This window comes from Pseudorca crassidens, chromosome 5 (genome assembly GCF_039906515.1).
Source record: "Pseudorca crassidens isolate mPseCra1 chromosome 5, mPseCra1.hap1, whole genome shotgun sequence".
In the NCBI taxonomy this organism is placed as follows: Eukaryota; Metazoa; Chordata; class Mammalia; order Artiodactyla; family Delphinidae; genus Pseudorca; species Pseudorca crassidens.
This window is the reverse complement of record NC_090300.1, coordinates 95,243,454-95,259,572: the sequence shown is the minus strand read 5'-3', so window position 1 is coordinate 95,259,572 and position 16,119 is coordinate 95,243,454. Positions and strand designations below refer to the sequence as shown.

The 16,119-nt window shown below is 37.0% G+C and overlaps 1 protein-coding gene across 17 annotated transcripts in view; it reads left to right on the top strand.

Annotated features, from left to right (window-relative positions):
- BBX (BBX high mobility group box domain containing) overlaps positions 1-16,119 on the top strand; it is a 279,480-nt gene that overhangs the window by 38,053 nt on the left and 225,308 nt on the right. The gene's annotated exons all lie outside the window — the stretch shown is intronic.

The following is a 16,119-nucleotide window of genomic DNA, read 5'->3' as shown; positions in this document are numbered from 1 at the left end:
TAAGGTCACTGCTTATTATTAACTAAAGAAAGATTTCGTAGGCCAAAAGTTTCTGGAATTTATACTTGGCCAAGGAGTGAATTTGAGTTTATATCAGAACAAGCCAGTTGGACATTGTATTTTTCAAAAGGTAAAGCTGGGGAGAGTGAGACATCCCTGATCTCCAGCCACTAGATGCTAGTAGTACCATTCCCCTAATCAGGACCATCAAAATGTCTCCTAGGGGCACAGTCACCTCTGGTGGAGAACTACTGTGCTAACCTAAGCAGATCAAGCAAAAATGTGAAAGTCTGCACATTTGTATCTTAGGTGTTGTAAGGTATGGAATAAATGGAATTTTGCCATTTAAGAAACCAATTTCTTGAACACTATGCTTGGGAAAGATTGTCCTGATTATAGAATCCATTCCAAATCAGTGTACACTTTGATACAACCACTTAGGGGAACAGTTGGTCAGTATCTAGCAGAACTTGAGAAATATAGCAATTCTGCATCTAGTTATACCCTAGAGAAAGTCTCAAACATCTGCACAAGGATGTGTACAAGGATATTTATAGCAGAATTGTTTTGTAATAGAGAAAACTGGAAATAGCATTGTTGGATCAATCTCAAAAACAAAGTTGATAGAAAACAAAACATAGGAGGATTTTTACTTTATATCTTCTGTATATGTTTTAGAAAAAAGCAAAACAATGATATATACATTGTTTAGCTCAAATTCATGACAGTATTCACTTCTGAGGAGGAAGGGATGAAGCTGAATGGGACCAGGAAGAGAAAAATGGAGGATGTCAATTTTATTTACATCTTTTTGTTTATTTTTTTAAAAAGGGCTGAAGTTATACTACAGAATGGTAAATTTCAGTGGGTAGGTTCTTGCGTATTTATTATTTATCATCTTTGCATTTTTCTTTATTTTTTTCAAATGAAACATAAAAGAGACACTTTAATACTTCACAGTGTAAATTGATATCTTGAGTTCATTATGGGATGCATTGAATTGTAGCTTTTCTGAAATATCTTTTTGCTGTAGCTTTAATTTTCAGTGACATGTTTGAAGAAAGTGATTGTGCTGTGTGCTATTTCCTAGTCACATTTCTATGCACTAAGCCACGGTTTCTTGATTCGTCCTTGCACAAACATGTGTAGATCTCGATTCTCACACGTTGAAATAAACGCAGCTGTGTTTATTTCAATGAGATTACATTCAAATAAACACACATGTGATCCCTTATGAGTGTGAACCCGTAAAACACTTGTTGATTTGGTTCTGAAATTGTGTGTTCAAATAAACACACTTGTTCTAAGGAAAGTTTCGCTTTACTCAAACGTTCATGCTTTGAACATGTGTTTTATAGAAGGTAGATGTGGACCTGAGTGTCTAAAAAGAATAATAGTTCTTTAGAGTCTGTCATTGCTTTAGACAAACGCAGGGTTTATTTAATGGGCAATTTTTTAGTATGTTGGTAGTTGTCTTGGGTAAGTAATTAATTAAAAATAATGTTTGAATATCACATTTTATGTAATTCATTTATTTTAATTAATTTATTTATTTGGATGCACCACTCAGCTTGTGGAATCTTAGTTCCCTGACCAGGGGTTGAACCTGGGAAATTTAATATCCTCGGCAGTGAAAAGTGCCGAGTCCTAACCACTGGACCACCAGGGAACTCCCGGAATTCATTTACTATTGACAGATTGACTGAATGTAATAGAATTTTAAATAAATTATATAATATGTTAAATATATTTGTGAGTATATTTTTAAGAAATATTAATGATAAATTAAAAAGTGAAGGAGCTTTTTATATTTTGGAAACTGCTTCTTGTTTAATTAGACTTGTAAATCTGTGTTTTTACATTTTAAATTTTAGAATGAAAATAGAGAAAAGCTTCAAAGCGAGAAGAGTACTATGCACATTTCTATTTCTGCTGAAATGACTATAGGTAACCTGCAAAGAAATGAGTTAACATGCTTCAGCCTTCTATAAAATATTTTAATGAAATGGAATGTAACTTATAAAGTACCAGTATTTGAGCTTTTTTCCTTAACAAATGAACCATAAGATTATAGCAGCCTGAGGTCTTTTTTTTCCCTCCAAAATGGGGGGGGGGCATGGTGGATTTTTATATGTGCTATTGTGCAGATATTTAGGAAGTAGACAGACTGACATCTGTTTTTGACCTGAAAGCCTGTTATTTTACTGTGCATGTAAGGTTTTTGGTTTAGAAGTTTTGTCAGCCCCACAGCTTTGGGCTGTACAGCTTCTCCTTGGTGTATAGCAAGAGTGTGTGTGTGTGTGTATGTGTGTGTGTGTGTGTGTGTGAGAGAGAGAGAGAGAGAGAGAGAGAGAGAGAAAGTGGCAGGTTGTTGATGGCGTGATGGAGTGTCTGGACATCTTTGGTCCGTCTCCTTTGCCCAGTTAGAGCCTTAGTGTTTGTGACCTAAAGGGCCCTTCCCTGCGTCCTTCTCAAGACGCATGGAACTTGCTCACCACATCTGTGAAGCTCAGTGTGGCTTTCAGCTCCATCTCTCAGGACCAGACACAAGGTGCTATCCTCTACTTGGTGCCACAATGGATATATAAGTATCTCTCCACAAAGCCTGTAATTCTTTCATTAAACCCCCATTTTCTGGTCAGTCATTGCTGGATTTGGCCTTTTAAGAATTTCTATCCAGGTATTTCAGAAGGTTAAATATCTTTATGTGCATAAATTCCTTAAATATAAACTATTATAGAGAAAATTAAATTTTATAAAGTTTCAAAGGTTAATGTTTCCATTTCAGAGGTAATGCATGAATACATTTTTTTCTTTGCCAAAACATTTGAGAATAACTATAATCCTGTTTTATTTTTCCTACTATTTACTAATTTCTGAAGTTATTTTAATTTAAAATAAAAAGTGTTTTAGTTGCTTGCTGGCTTACATGTTTAGAGCCTTGCTTCTCTCTCTCGAAAGGAAGCTTCATGAGAACAGGGCCCTTTGTTTTGCTTGCTCCATATACCTAGTGCTTATAACAGGGTCTGGCACATATTAAACACTCAATAAATGTTTGTGAATGAATGCTGAATGAATAAAAGATAAGAAGAAATTTCCTTTTGACTTTCATTCCTAGTCTTAATGTTTGCTGTCAGCCCCACCAATTCCCCAAGCTAGTTAGGTGTGTTTTCTTTTAACTTTATTTATAATGCCATTTCCCAGGGGACACTGACAGTTTTTATGTAGTCAACTTTGTCAATCTTTTCCTTCTTGCTTTTCTTTTTGTACTTTAAGAAGGTCTTTCCTACCCCAGTGTCATTGATATACTCCCTTATATATTCTTTTATACATGTATGTGTTTGATTCTCATGTTTAAGCCTTTTAAAAAGTCTGTCTGAAATTTATTGTTAATATTGTGAGGTGGAGATCAATCTTTTTACCCCTCTTCTCCCGTCACCCCCCACCCCCAAACACACACACACACACACACACACACACAACTGGTTGTCCTAGCTCCATCTGTAGAATAGTGTGTGCTTTTTCTAACTAATTTGAAATGCTTTAATCATGTACAAATATTTTGGAACTTAAATACTGTGTTCTATTGATGTATTTTTCTGTTTCTGTGGAAATGATAGATTGAATTATATAGTTTTAAAATACCTCTCTTACTGGTTTTATTAGTTTGTCAGTTTATTCTCTTGGAGATTTTCTTACATAAAGTCAAATCATTAAGTCACTAATGAATGATAGTTGTGTTGCCTTGTCCGGTGTTTTCCTTTTTCCGTTTTTCTTTCTTTTTATTTTTGCTTTTGGTTAATGCATTGACTAGTACCTCTGGTACAATGCTGATTACTCCTGGTGAATAGTGTACATCCTTTCTTGTATATATATTTAGATATTTTATTTATTTATTTATTTATTGGCCACACCACATGGCATGTGGAATCTTAGTTCCCAGACCAGAGCTCAAACTCGTGCCCCCTACTCTATTAGAAGTGTGAAATCTTAACCACTGGACCACCAGGGAAGTCTCTATATTTACATATTTTAATGCATCTAATATTTGACTACTATGAATAGTGTCTTTATGTCCTTCTCTTAGATCTTTTTTTATCAGATTAAGGAAATTCTCTCCTATTCTTAGCTAAGACATTTTATCATGAATGTGTAGTAAAATAGTTTGTTGACCTGATCATGTCATTTTTTTCTTTTACCTCTTAATATAGTGAATTGCATTGATACATTTTCTGATGGCAATCATCCTTACATTTCTGGGCTAAACTCTATTTGATGTTATTCTTCGCATACCCTGTTTTATTCCATTTTTAAATTTTACTTAAGAATTTTACATCTACTTTGAAGTGTGACGGAACAATAATTTTTCTTTTCTTTGCTATTCTTACCTGGTTCTTGAATGGGGTTAAGTGAGCCTCACTTATGGAAGGGTTTGTTTCAGGTGAAAGTTGTTTATTTTGAATGCTTGTGTATTAGAGCTCCTATAAAACTCCCTCAGGCTAGTGCCTTTTTTGAGGATGTAGACCTTTGGCCAGTTGCTTTAATTTTTTTACCTCGGTTAGTGTGGTGTTGGTTTTTCTGCTTGTTCTTTGGTAAGTTTTGATAAGTTATAGTTTGTTAGGAAGCCATCCATTTCATATAGACTTTAAAGTTTTTGGTATGAAGTTGTTCTTAGTGTTTTCTTATAATGCTTAATTTTTCTCTGTCTCTAGTATTTCTCATTTATTAACTTTTATTATTAATTCTGTCTTTTTTGTTCTTGTTTTCTAGTGCTTGTTTTGAAATAATTCATTTATTTTCAAACTTTAATTGTTCTCTAAAATGTCATTTGTCTCACTATTTTCAATGAGTACCATGTTGGTGACATCTCACAGTTTTTCTTACGTAGTGTGGTCATTGTCAGTTTGAAATACAAAAAAATTGCACTTTGATTTGCTCTTTAACCAATACACTACTTTTTTTTTTTTTTTTTTTTTTTTGCGGTACGCGGGCCTCTCACTGTTGTGGCCTCTCCCGTTGGGGAGCACAGGCTCCGGACCCGCAGGCTCAGCGGCCATGGCTCACGGGCCCAGCCGCTCCGCGGCATGTGGGATCTTCCCGGACCGAGGCACGAACCCATGTGCCCTGCATCGCCAGGCGGACTCTCAACCACTGCACCACCAGGGAAGCCCCAATACGCTACTTTTAGAAATAAAGTTCCCAGTTAAATTTTTTTGGCTGTCATTTTATTATTGATTTCTTTTCTTTTGCATATTCTTTTTTTTAACCTTTTTTAAATTGAACTATAGTTAATTTACAGTGTATTAGTTTCAGGTGTGTAGCAAAGTGATTCAGTTATACACACACGCATATACACACATATTGTTTTTCTGATTCTTTTCGATTATAGGTTGTTACAAGATATTGAGTATAGTTCCCTGTGGTATACATTAGGTCCTTGTTGTTTATTTTATATATAGTAGTGTGATATGTTAATCTCAAACTCCTAATTTATCTATTTTGTTTGTTAATTGATTTCATACCTTATTGTATTTAGGTTAATGAATGTGGCCTGCAGGATAACAATATTTAGGAATTTTTTTTTAAGTGAATGTTTTTTTAAAAAAAAATTATTTATTTATTTTAGTTTTGGCTGCATTGGGTCTTTGTTGCTGCACATGGGCTTTTCTCTAGTTGTGGTGAGCAGGGGCTACTCTTCATCGCGGTGCACAGGTGCCTCTTGTTGCAGGGCACGGCCTCTAGGCGCACGGGCTCAATAGATGTGGCTCCCGGGCTCTGGAGTGCAGGCTCAGTAGTTGTGGCACATGGGCTTAGTTGCATTGCGGCATGTGGGATCTTCCCAGACCAGGGCTTGAACCTGTGTCCCCTGCATTGGCAGGTAGATTCTTAACCACTGCACCACCAGGAAAGCCCCAGGAATTGTTAATTTAGCCTTTGCTGTCCACTATATGATCAGTCTCTGAGTGTTTCATGTCTTCAAAAAGAATGTGATTTCTTTTCATGTGGAGTCCAGAGTGTTACATATGAAATGTCTGTTAGGTTAATATTATATCCATTAGGATAATTTGAATATGTTATTCCTATCCTTCATAACATTATTTTTCTTTTACTTTATCTGTTATTTTCTGAGAGGGGTATTTTAAAGTCTGTCAGTGTGATTTGATTGTGATTTGTTAATTTCTGCTATTTGAAATGTTTTCTTTTTGTATTTCAAAAACTGTGTTGTTAAATGTATAAGAATCAGTGACTCTTATTCACTCTTGGAAGATTATTCTTTTTGGCAATGTAAATATTTCTTTTTCCCTTTTAATGATTTTTCTCCTTGATTTCTTTTTTGTCTGGTGTCACTGTTGCTATATGTACTTTCTCTTTCCATTTGCCTGCTGTATAGTTTCATATCCCTGAATTTTAAAACTTTATGTGTCATTTTGTTTTAAGATGTCTTTTATGGACGTGGACATAGATTTTTATTTTTTAATTTAGTCTGAGCATGTCTCTGACAGTGTGTTAATATTTACTGTGACTTACACCTGCTAATTTTTTTATATTACCCTCTCTTTGTTTCCATTTTCCATACTATCATTGGAATGATCACATTTCTTTGTTTTATTCTTTATTTGCTCTACTGGTTTGAATAGCATACCTTTCTTTCCTACTTCGTTATCACTTTTGTTTGTTTGCTTGTTTGTTTATTTGTTTTCTTTCAGTTTTATTTAGATGTAGTTGACATACATCTCTGTGCAAATTTAAGGTATAGAGAATTAATGATTTGACTTACATATATTATGAAATGTTTACTACAGTAAGTTTAGTTGACTTAATATCCATCATCTCATATAGATCCCCCCCCACAAAAAAGAAAAAAAACGTTCTTTAACTTTTAGGATTTACTGTCTTAGCATCTTTCAAATATACCATACAACAGTGTTAACTAGTTATCATGCTGTACATTACATCCCCAGTACTTATTTATATTATAACTGGAAGTTTGTATCTTTTGACCCCCTTCCTCCAATTCCCCCACCTTCACTATATATATATATATATATTTTTTTTTTTTTAAATAAATTTATTTATTTATTTTTGGCTGCGTTGGGTCTTCGTTGCTGCACATGGGCTTTCTCTAGTTGTGGCGAGATGGGGCTACTCTTTGTTGTGGTGCGTGGACTTCTCATTGCTTTGGCTTTTCTTGTTGTGGAGCACAGGCTCTAGGCGCATGCAGCCTCAGTAGTTGTGGCTCGCAGGCTCAGTAGTTGTGGCTCGCGGGCTGTAGAGCACAGGCTCAGCAGTTGTGGCTTGGGGGCTGTAGAGTGCAGGCTCAGTAGTTGTGGTGCATGGGCTTAGTTGCTCTGCAGCATGTGGGATCTTCCCGGACCAGGGCTCGAACCCGTGTCCCTTGCATTCTTAACCACTGAGCAACCAGGGAAGCCCCACAATATATTTTTAACATGTGTATTTAAACATGTTTTTCTTATAATGTCTGGAATTGTAGGTATCTAGCTTTTCTCTGAATAAGAGAAGAACTTCAGCATGCTCTTATTTTCCCCCGTTCTCTGTTTTCAGCCTTTTAGGTTGATAAAGACAAGTTTCCCCCTGAATTATTATTAAAAGTGGAAGTTTGGTATCTCTTTTGTGGATAAGTCTTTTTTCTTTTTTATGATAATTTGAAAGATTTTTGCTTTATCCTTGTTACTCAGAATTTCTCTTTGTTGTGTGTGTTTTTGTTTTTAATTTATCCCAGTTGGTACTCAGTGGGTGACTTCTTTCAATGTGAAGCTTTATTCCTTTGGAATTATGTTCTTCAATTATGTCAAATTCTCAAATACTCTATTTTCAGATATTGCCTCTCCCTCACTGTCTATTCTCACCTCTTGGAATTGCTAATAGATAATGAAAAATAGATCTGTCCTCTGGGTCTCTGTGTCTGAAAACTTTTCTTTTTTTTACCTTTTATTTCTTTATCCTTTTCTTTTGCATTCTGAAGAAATCTTTGGCCCACTAACTCCTTCTTCAGTGGTATTCTTTTAGTGGTATCCTACTATTCATATTCAGTCTTTTCCAAGAGGTCCAGATTTTCATTTCCAGGATTCAAGTTTCTTTTCATATATATACAGATGATTTTGAAACACCTGTGAAGTATATGTCTGATACAACCATATAGCTTTCAACAATCATACAGACCTGTGTTCACATCTTGTTTGACCACCAGTTAACTGTGTTATGGCTGGTTACTTGATGCCTCTATTTAAGCTTCAATTTTCTGGCAAAATTGTGATAAAATACCACTGTGCTATCTTGGTGTGGGGATGAAATTCTGTAATTGTAATACTATTAGCTAACTTACTAGATACTACATGTCAGAAACTGTACTAGGTTATTTTACTCACAACTGTTACCTCATTTAAGTTAGCAATTCCTTTTCAACAACCTAAGAAAATATCCTAAATATGATAGTTTCTTGTATCTTATTCCCCTGAAAGCAGCTGATCATGTTGTTCTAGTTGTTGAAATTCATTGCCTTAAGCAAATCTTTGATCACTGGTTCTACTGGCTTCTCAAACTTACTAAGTAAACAGTATTTTTAAGAGAGGTATGTTTGGCCTACCTTTGACTGTGTTTCTTATTTAGAGTAATTTCTTTGTTCTTCTTTTCCCCCCCGCTCAGTGTTTGGTCCCTGTGTGTGTGCGTGCATCATTTAATCCACTTCTTGGGATATGTTAGTTGAGCTACACACCACTGGTGCAGTTTCTCTCCTGTTTGCCATTTATTGTGCAGGGCATTTGCTCTTTCTGAAAGGATAATGTACTTATTTTGTGAAGAAGTCATTTAGCAACATAATGTGAAAGGGTAAATAAAGGTTACGGGACATTATATCATGCTAGACTAAGAGACTGAAAATATTACCCAGAAAGTACACTTGGATGGTACAGTTATTTCTGAACAGAACCACTGTGTGCTGGTGACTACTTCTGAAATTCTGTGTTGCCTGAACCTTCTGGAATTGCAGTATTCAGCTGGTCCTTTTGTTACTTCTCAGCAATTCCTAGTGAACGGATTTGTGACAGTCATTTATTTTTTTTTAAATAAGAGCAAATAATTAAAAACTCATTTAATACATTATCTTGAGGCAGTTGGTACCCATCAAAGGGCTAGTTTACTGAGATGGTTACTCTTCAGAGAAGCCAAAAATGCTTGAAGTGGACTGGAGATCTTCATGTGTTAAAAGTAATTGTATGTTAGTCTTTAAATGCTTTATAATTACAGTAAACTCTCAACATGTTACCTCCTTTCTTTGTAGTCTTCTGATTGTTAGTATGTTTACAAATTCTTCTTAAAAAAAGGTTAAAATTACTATCAATATGGAATAATCATTTCAGTGTTTATTATACAAATATGTGAACAGGCTGATTTTTTTAAAGTAACATTCAAATTATCAACCATTGAAATAACGATTATATTTATTGAAGTATAACTGAAAGCTAGTCTTTTTTGGGAAATACTATATTGATTTACTTCTGTTATAGTAAGAGGCCCATTTTACAGAATATAAAACAACAAAAATTCATTAATTGATGTTATTAAATGTCACACTATTTGTTAATTGTGAATTCAAAAGAAGTCAGTGCCTTTAATTTACTACCAGTATACCAATTCATGTATTTTTGGCTTATTTAAAAATTTTGAGCAAATATGCAACTCATATACTAATTTTTAATGTTATCCCAATTTAGTTATTAAAAGATTAACCAAGTAGAAACAATGAAATGATTCTGTTCAGTCTTACACCCTTATTATAGGAATAAGATCATATTTACAATAATCAACCTACATTATTGCAACTGTTTTTCAATGTTTCACAATTTTGTTCCTTTAATAATATATGTAGATTAAATCTAAATAACAGCAAAAAGAATCAAATATGTCTTATGGAGATTAAGAAGTATTCTCCTTGAAGATTTCTTAGTCAGATCATCTGGTATCCTTGTATAAGCTGAGAATTTCTTGAGATACAAATAATAAATATATTTGTGAAAATATTATGTAGGCTTTCAAAATGAAACTATAGATTAAACATAGGTACAGTTTTGGGTTTTTTTTTGCGGTACGCGGGCCTCTCACTATTGTGGCCTCTCCTGTTGCGGAGCACAGGCTCCGGACCTGCAGGCTGAGCGGCCACGGCTCACGGGCCCAGCCGCTCCGCAGCATGTGGGATCTTCCTGGACCAGGACACGAACCCGTGTCCCCTGCATCGGCAGGCGGACTCTCAACCACTGCGCCACCAGGGAAGCCCATAGGTACAGTTTTATTGACTATTTTCAGTAGATTTAAGAGGAAATGCACAGTTTTGGTTTTTTGGGACAGTACTAATTTAAAATCTCCTCTCTCATTGTCTTCATAAATACACTAACATTTTTTCAGCTTATGTGTCTCCATTTTTGGTTTGGAAAATACATGTGGGTAATAAAAATAATTTAGGAGCTATCATTTATTGAACAGTCATTATGATAAGGCAATATGGGTTCAAGGATATATCACTTATTCTTTCCAAAAACTGGAGGTAAGAATTACAAACATCCCCATTTTGTAAATGAGAAAATTGAGATCCAGAAAGTGAAGTAACTATCCATGATCACACAGCTAATAGAGGACTCTAGATTCAAACCCACCATTCTTTTACTCCAAGATAACATTATAGTAAGTTATAATTGGGTATAGGTTGTTTTACTCTTCTTTGCAATATAGCAGCTTTAGATTGATCTTTCAAGAAATGTCATTTCAAATACATACATATCTTTAATTATTATCTATTAAATCTTAGGCTGCTCTTTGGAAATTATGAAGAATAAAGGATCACATCACAGATATTTTGGTACTTCTAACACTTAGCACAGTGTCATGCATAATAATAAGCCCTCAGTAATTGTTTGTTGAAATGAAATAAGGAAAATTCCTCATTGGTAGCGTGATGAATAAAAATGGGTAAAAACATATGTGACAAATATTTTAAAATTCAGCTTTCAAGTCACCGTTATTAATGTGATTTAGAGATGAAAACTGAATGCTTAAGAATATCTCTTGACCCCTTGTTCTGTGTTGTCCTTCCACATTACAAAAAGACAGATTTATTTTTCAGAAGGAATGACTCAAGGCTGTAGAGGGCAGTGTAAACCAGCTCGAGTGGACTTCGTGGGTTAGAGAGGTGCTATAATAGTCGCTGCGGTCCAGATATCCACATAGGGTTAACACCCCAGGTATCTGACCACTGGTTATTAGAATGGTCTCACACTTAAAAACAGAGAAGGATAAATGAAAGGTGTATTGGAACCAAAGAATTACATAAAGCCATGAAAAGGCTGGCAGTTAGACATTCACCATTGTATCCTTATAAACTCTAGTGGAAGAACCAGGATCATTACCTGGATCATCTAGGCCTAAAAACATTTTTGTCTCAGTGAACTTGATAAAGTTTCTTGTAAAGAATTTTCTTTCCTCATTAGTTGTGTAAGTAAACAACTTGAATTAAAAATAGTAACACCCTCAGTTGTATTCCCCTTTTCCTTTCCCCACCTCACCACTTGATGAACACATACACTATTTAGTTGTGTATCAAATTATGCACCATAGTAAATTTTAAAAACATTTAATGATAACAGTTCAGGTTTATTTGGTATTGTCTCATTTTGTTGCCAGTATTCAGGGACAGTTTGATTATCCAAGGCTTGCTTGATTTTATCACTGTCCTGGTGAATAAGATGTTTTTGGACTATATTTTGCAGTGAGTGGCCTAGGTTTTCATTTAGGAAAAGAAAAACCCCAAACCTATCAGCTCACAAATATTTCAGTTTTTGGCAGTGTTGCCTATACTGACCACCTGATGGGGATAGATATCTGTAGTCTGAACAAATACCATATGGGATTATGTTAGTTATAATACTCATTTTTATTGAAATGCTGTATCATCTGTCCATTTCTCTTAGCTTTTCGGTTTTGGCTCTAGATGAATACAATTTCCATAGCTGAAAATTTCATAAGTAACAAGCATATCTTGAATAACTGCAGACGCAGTACTGGTCATTGTACTAATTTCCCTGGGTAATTATGTGTAATTTAAATAATTTTAATAGGCATGTAGTTCTTGAATAGCGTACTATCTCGAAAGTTAATAAAAATGGTAAAGCAGGTTTTCTAAATGTAGATAAATGAAGCATGTGTGTCAGAAACTAGAGAAGTGCTGACTTCAAATCTTTCTGTTGTATGTTTGACAATTTAAAATGTGATGAGAACCAAGGAATATATAGTTCAGAAAAACTAACTTTATATTTTTAGATCCCATCCATATTCTCATTTGATTTTCAGAACGACCTAGAGTGAAGTCAGGGTTGCCATTGTTATCTTTGTAGATGTGGGGAAACTGAGGTTCAGGCCATCTGAGGGATGTGCTGAAGTTGAGGTGGCTTGTAAGTCATAATGCTACAACTGGAACCCAATCCTGCCTATGGTGTTTGCTTAGAATTAAATGGCTGTTTTATGATTTTGTTGGCATATGCATAAGTGATTTCTTCAATACAATTTTTTTTAATAAATTAATTTTATTTATTTATTTATTTTTGGCTGAATTGGATCTTCGTTGCTGTATGTTGGCTTTCTCTAGTTGCCGTGAGCGGGGGCCACTCTTCGTTGCGGTGCACGGGCTTCTCACTGCAGTGGCTTCTCTTGTTGCGGAGCACGGGCTCTAGGCGTGTGGGCTTCAGTAGTTGTGGCGCGTGGGCTCTAGAGTGCAGGCTGAGTAGTTGTGGTACACGGGCTTAATTGCTCTGCAGCATGTGGGATCTTCCCGGAACAGGGATCGAACCTGTGTTCCCTGCATTGGCAGGCGGATTCTTAACCACGGCGCCACCAGGGAAGCCCTTCAATACATTTAAGAATCAAAACGCTGCCTACATTTTGCTGAATAAATAACTGACTTTTTTAAAGCCCAAGAATATGTTAACTAGAAATTCTCAATAACTTGTTTACAATTTCAACTTAATGGCCTCACCAATTCACTAACTTTGGGGTGGTTTCTAGTTTTCAGTTTTGCTTTAGGTACAAGTCAACATAATGAGGCTTGATCCATCGATCGATCTGTCTGTCTGTCTATCTATCTGGTTAGTTATTTTTACCCTGTGAATTTTGTTTTATTATTAGGGTCTTGGGTCTTTGGCTACAAGGGACTGAGCAAAACTTTTCTTATGACTTTTTATTCTCCCACCGCTGTTTATAAACATTAAATCACAAGAACAAATTTATTTTTTTTACTGCATCTCTGAAAGGCACATAAAATTTGTTGCCATAAATCCCATTAATTAAAACACTAAAAAAGATCTCTAATACACCTGTTCCTCTCTAAAGGGAGGGGGTGGACCATTGTGTGGTACTGTTGCTGTGTGAAGCACAATGTGATTCACCTAGCAAGGCAGTGAATGAACATTTAAAATTTTAAAAATTTATCAAAACAATTTTTCCCAACAAAAATTAGTAGGAACAGAAGGCAGCGTTGGAAGATAAAGATGTTCTACTTCTGTCTTCCCAGGAGAGGACTTTGAGGCTTACTTTAAACGTGTATGACTTTGGGCAAGTTACTTAAACTCTGTAAATCTCAGTTTCCTCATCTTTAAAGTGGGATAATAATAGTACCTGCCTCACTGACTTTTGAGAGAAATAGTGAGATTAAAACATGTAAATGGCTTCTTGGCATATGGTAGTCTCTAAGTAATTGATGATAATAGCAGTAGCTCTTGTTGCTGCAATAATCTTCAATGAAAATCCATTCAGAGCTAACGTTCAGTGATAGCAAAAGGAGTGGAAAGGAAAGACCAAATGAGTGAAGAATAGGTAACTAGACTCCATGAGGGCTTAGCAACTGGTGTGATCTGGGTGTTGAAGTTTAGGGAGCGCCAAGGTGACTGTGATCATTTCAGCATAGGGGGCTGTTTAAGAGATGGTGTCCTCCCTTACCCCAAGAACACAGGATTTCAAAGAAATATTGAGGCAAAATAGTAGGTTAAAAAACTCAGGATAACTTCTGTTTTTATTTGACACACCTGTTTTAACATTTATATTTAACATTCACCATTTTTAAATGCTTCCAAGTAAAGTGCCTTTTGTTGTTGTTCTAAGTAATTCAAGTGTTCGGTACTAATTTGTTTGGCTAGTGAATGGCAAAATTTCTGCCATTGCTCTATTTAAAAGCTCAGCTCTTCTTTAAGACAAACAGTATCTGGAAGCATGGCCAGGTACATTTACTGCACTGTTAAGAGGAGCGGGGGGAGTAGTCAGGAAGCATGTAGGTGGGAAGGGTTTCCTGTTTCCAGGCAACAGCGAGGAGCTACCGAGGGAAAGCAACTTGAATATAAATTCATTCAGGGTAGGACATTTTACCACACTGCCTTCTAGCCGGTGGGGACACAGACTCGATTCTGGAAGAGAGGGTGGAGTTTAAACTTCATTTGTCAATGGGTAAAGTTTCTGGAAACCCATTTCTCTTCAGGTTTTGTGTGTACAAAAAATATCACGTACTAGCGGCCGGGTTAGAATTTTACAGTGTTTTGAAAACAGTAGCACCTGCGTGTTCGCCTCCTTTCCCCTTTTCCAGAAGCACGGGGCGTTCTGTGGCTTCACTGCCCTGCCTGTCTGCTGTGAGAGCAGAGGGGCTCTTGGCCTTGGAACAGGCGCCTTCCTCGCCCGCCTCCATCTGCAGGAAGGAGGGAGAAGCACAGCGCCCTCGCCCACCGGGAGGTGCTTCCTCCTCCGGTGAAGCCAGCGCCAGGTTCACCGAGGGCAGAGGGGGAAGAGTCCCTCCCGCGCCCCGGGCCATGCGGAGTGCGGGCCGGTCACCTGCCTGTGGCTTTTTCCCCGTGCTGTCCAATGCAGGGAGAGTGGTGGATTTGCAAGAGAGGAAGACGCCGTCTGCAGAAGGCAGCTACCTGATTGGGGTGGGGGGAGTTGATTTTGAGCCTTTCGAGGTATTAAAAAGGGTGGATGTGTACATACTGGTCCCCCGCAGCTCTTGTAACTGATAACAGTAACTGTCTGGGCCTCGAATGACCCTCCGGTTTTATACTTCCGCCCTGAAGTGCGTGGGTGGGCGTCGAGTTTAGAACCGGTGAGAAAAACCCCAGGAGGGTCGCACACCTGGAAAAGAGTCGCCAGTGTAGAATGCCATCTTTCGTCACTTTCACGTTGGGTCCCCTCTAGAGTGTCGAGGCGAGCTACTTTTCTTTTAATATCTGCTTTTCATTGTTTCATTAGACTACTCAGGTTTAAGAGTTTTCTTCAAAATCTCAGGCACACAGCAGGTCTTGTGAAAGGGTGAGTGCGTAAGCACCCTGCAGATCTTGCTCTGGGAACTGCCCTCCGCTCAGGCGCTGTTGGTTGGGGGTCGGCCTGGAAGAGCCCTGCGTTTTACCGCTCGGTCTGGAGCCTCCCCGAGTGCTTCCAGGGACTGTAGGTGCTTTACACCCACTAGTTAGTTTCGGGGCTACAGAAAGAGCTGCCCAGACGCTTAAGCAAACTTGCAGGATCCAAGCTGTATATTGGATCCCGTCTCACCATGTGTCCGAGGATGAATCGCCCCTTGAAAGGTCTAATCTGTCTCCTTATTGTCCTGTCTAGAAGGGTCACATTATTCAAGTGTAACTCCTGAGAGCCTGGCAGGTCTTTTCAAACAAATGTTGATGGATGCCTTGCAGTCCCTCCCATCCCAACAGACTTCTTTATGCTTCTTTTTACATAGACACTTAACCTATGTTGAGGGTGCCTCTTTTACGACCAGAGAGAAGAAATTAAAGGAGTTTAATCCTCACGGTGTATAGTTTGTTCTTCCCCAGTTTGCACAGCGGCTTTTAGTCAGATGTCAAGCTGTATCCCTCTTTTCTGTACTTGTGTTCTCAGTATCCTGTGGGGACATTCAAAAAGGACCTATAGTAGAGTATCTTTTAGTTTTACTATCATTTTCTGTAGAATTAATTTTTAAATCTCGTTTTAAGAACATGATTTGGCAAGTTCTGGGGTATTTTTGTTATTTATGTAATATAATTGTATATATCTAGCAGTGGATTTTGTAACCCCAAGTAACTG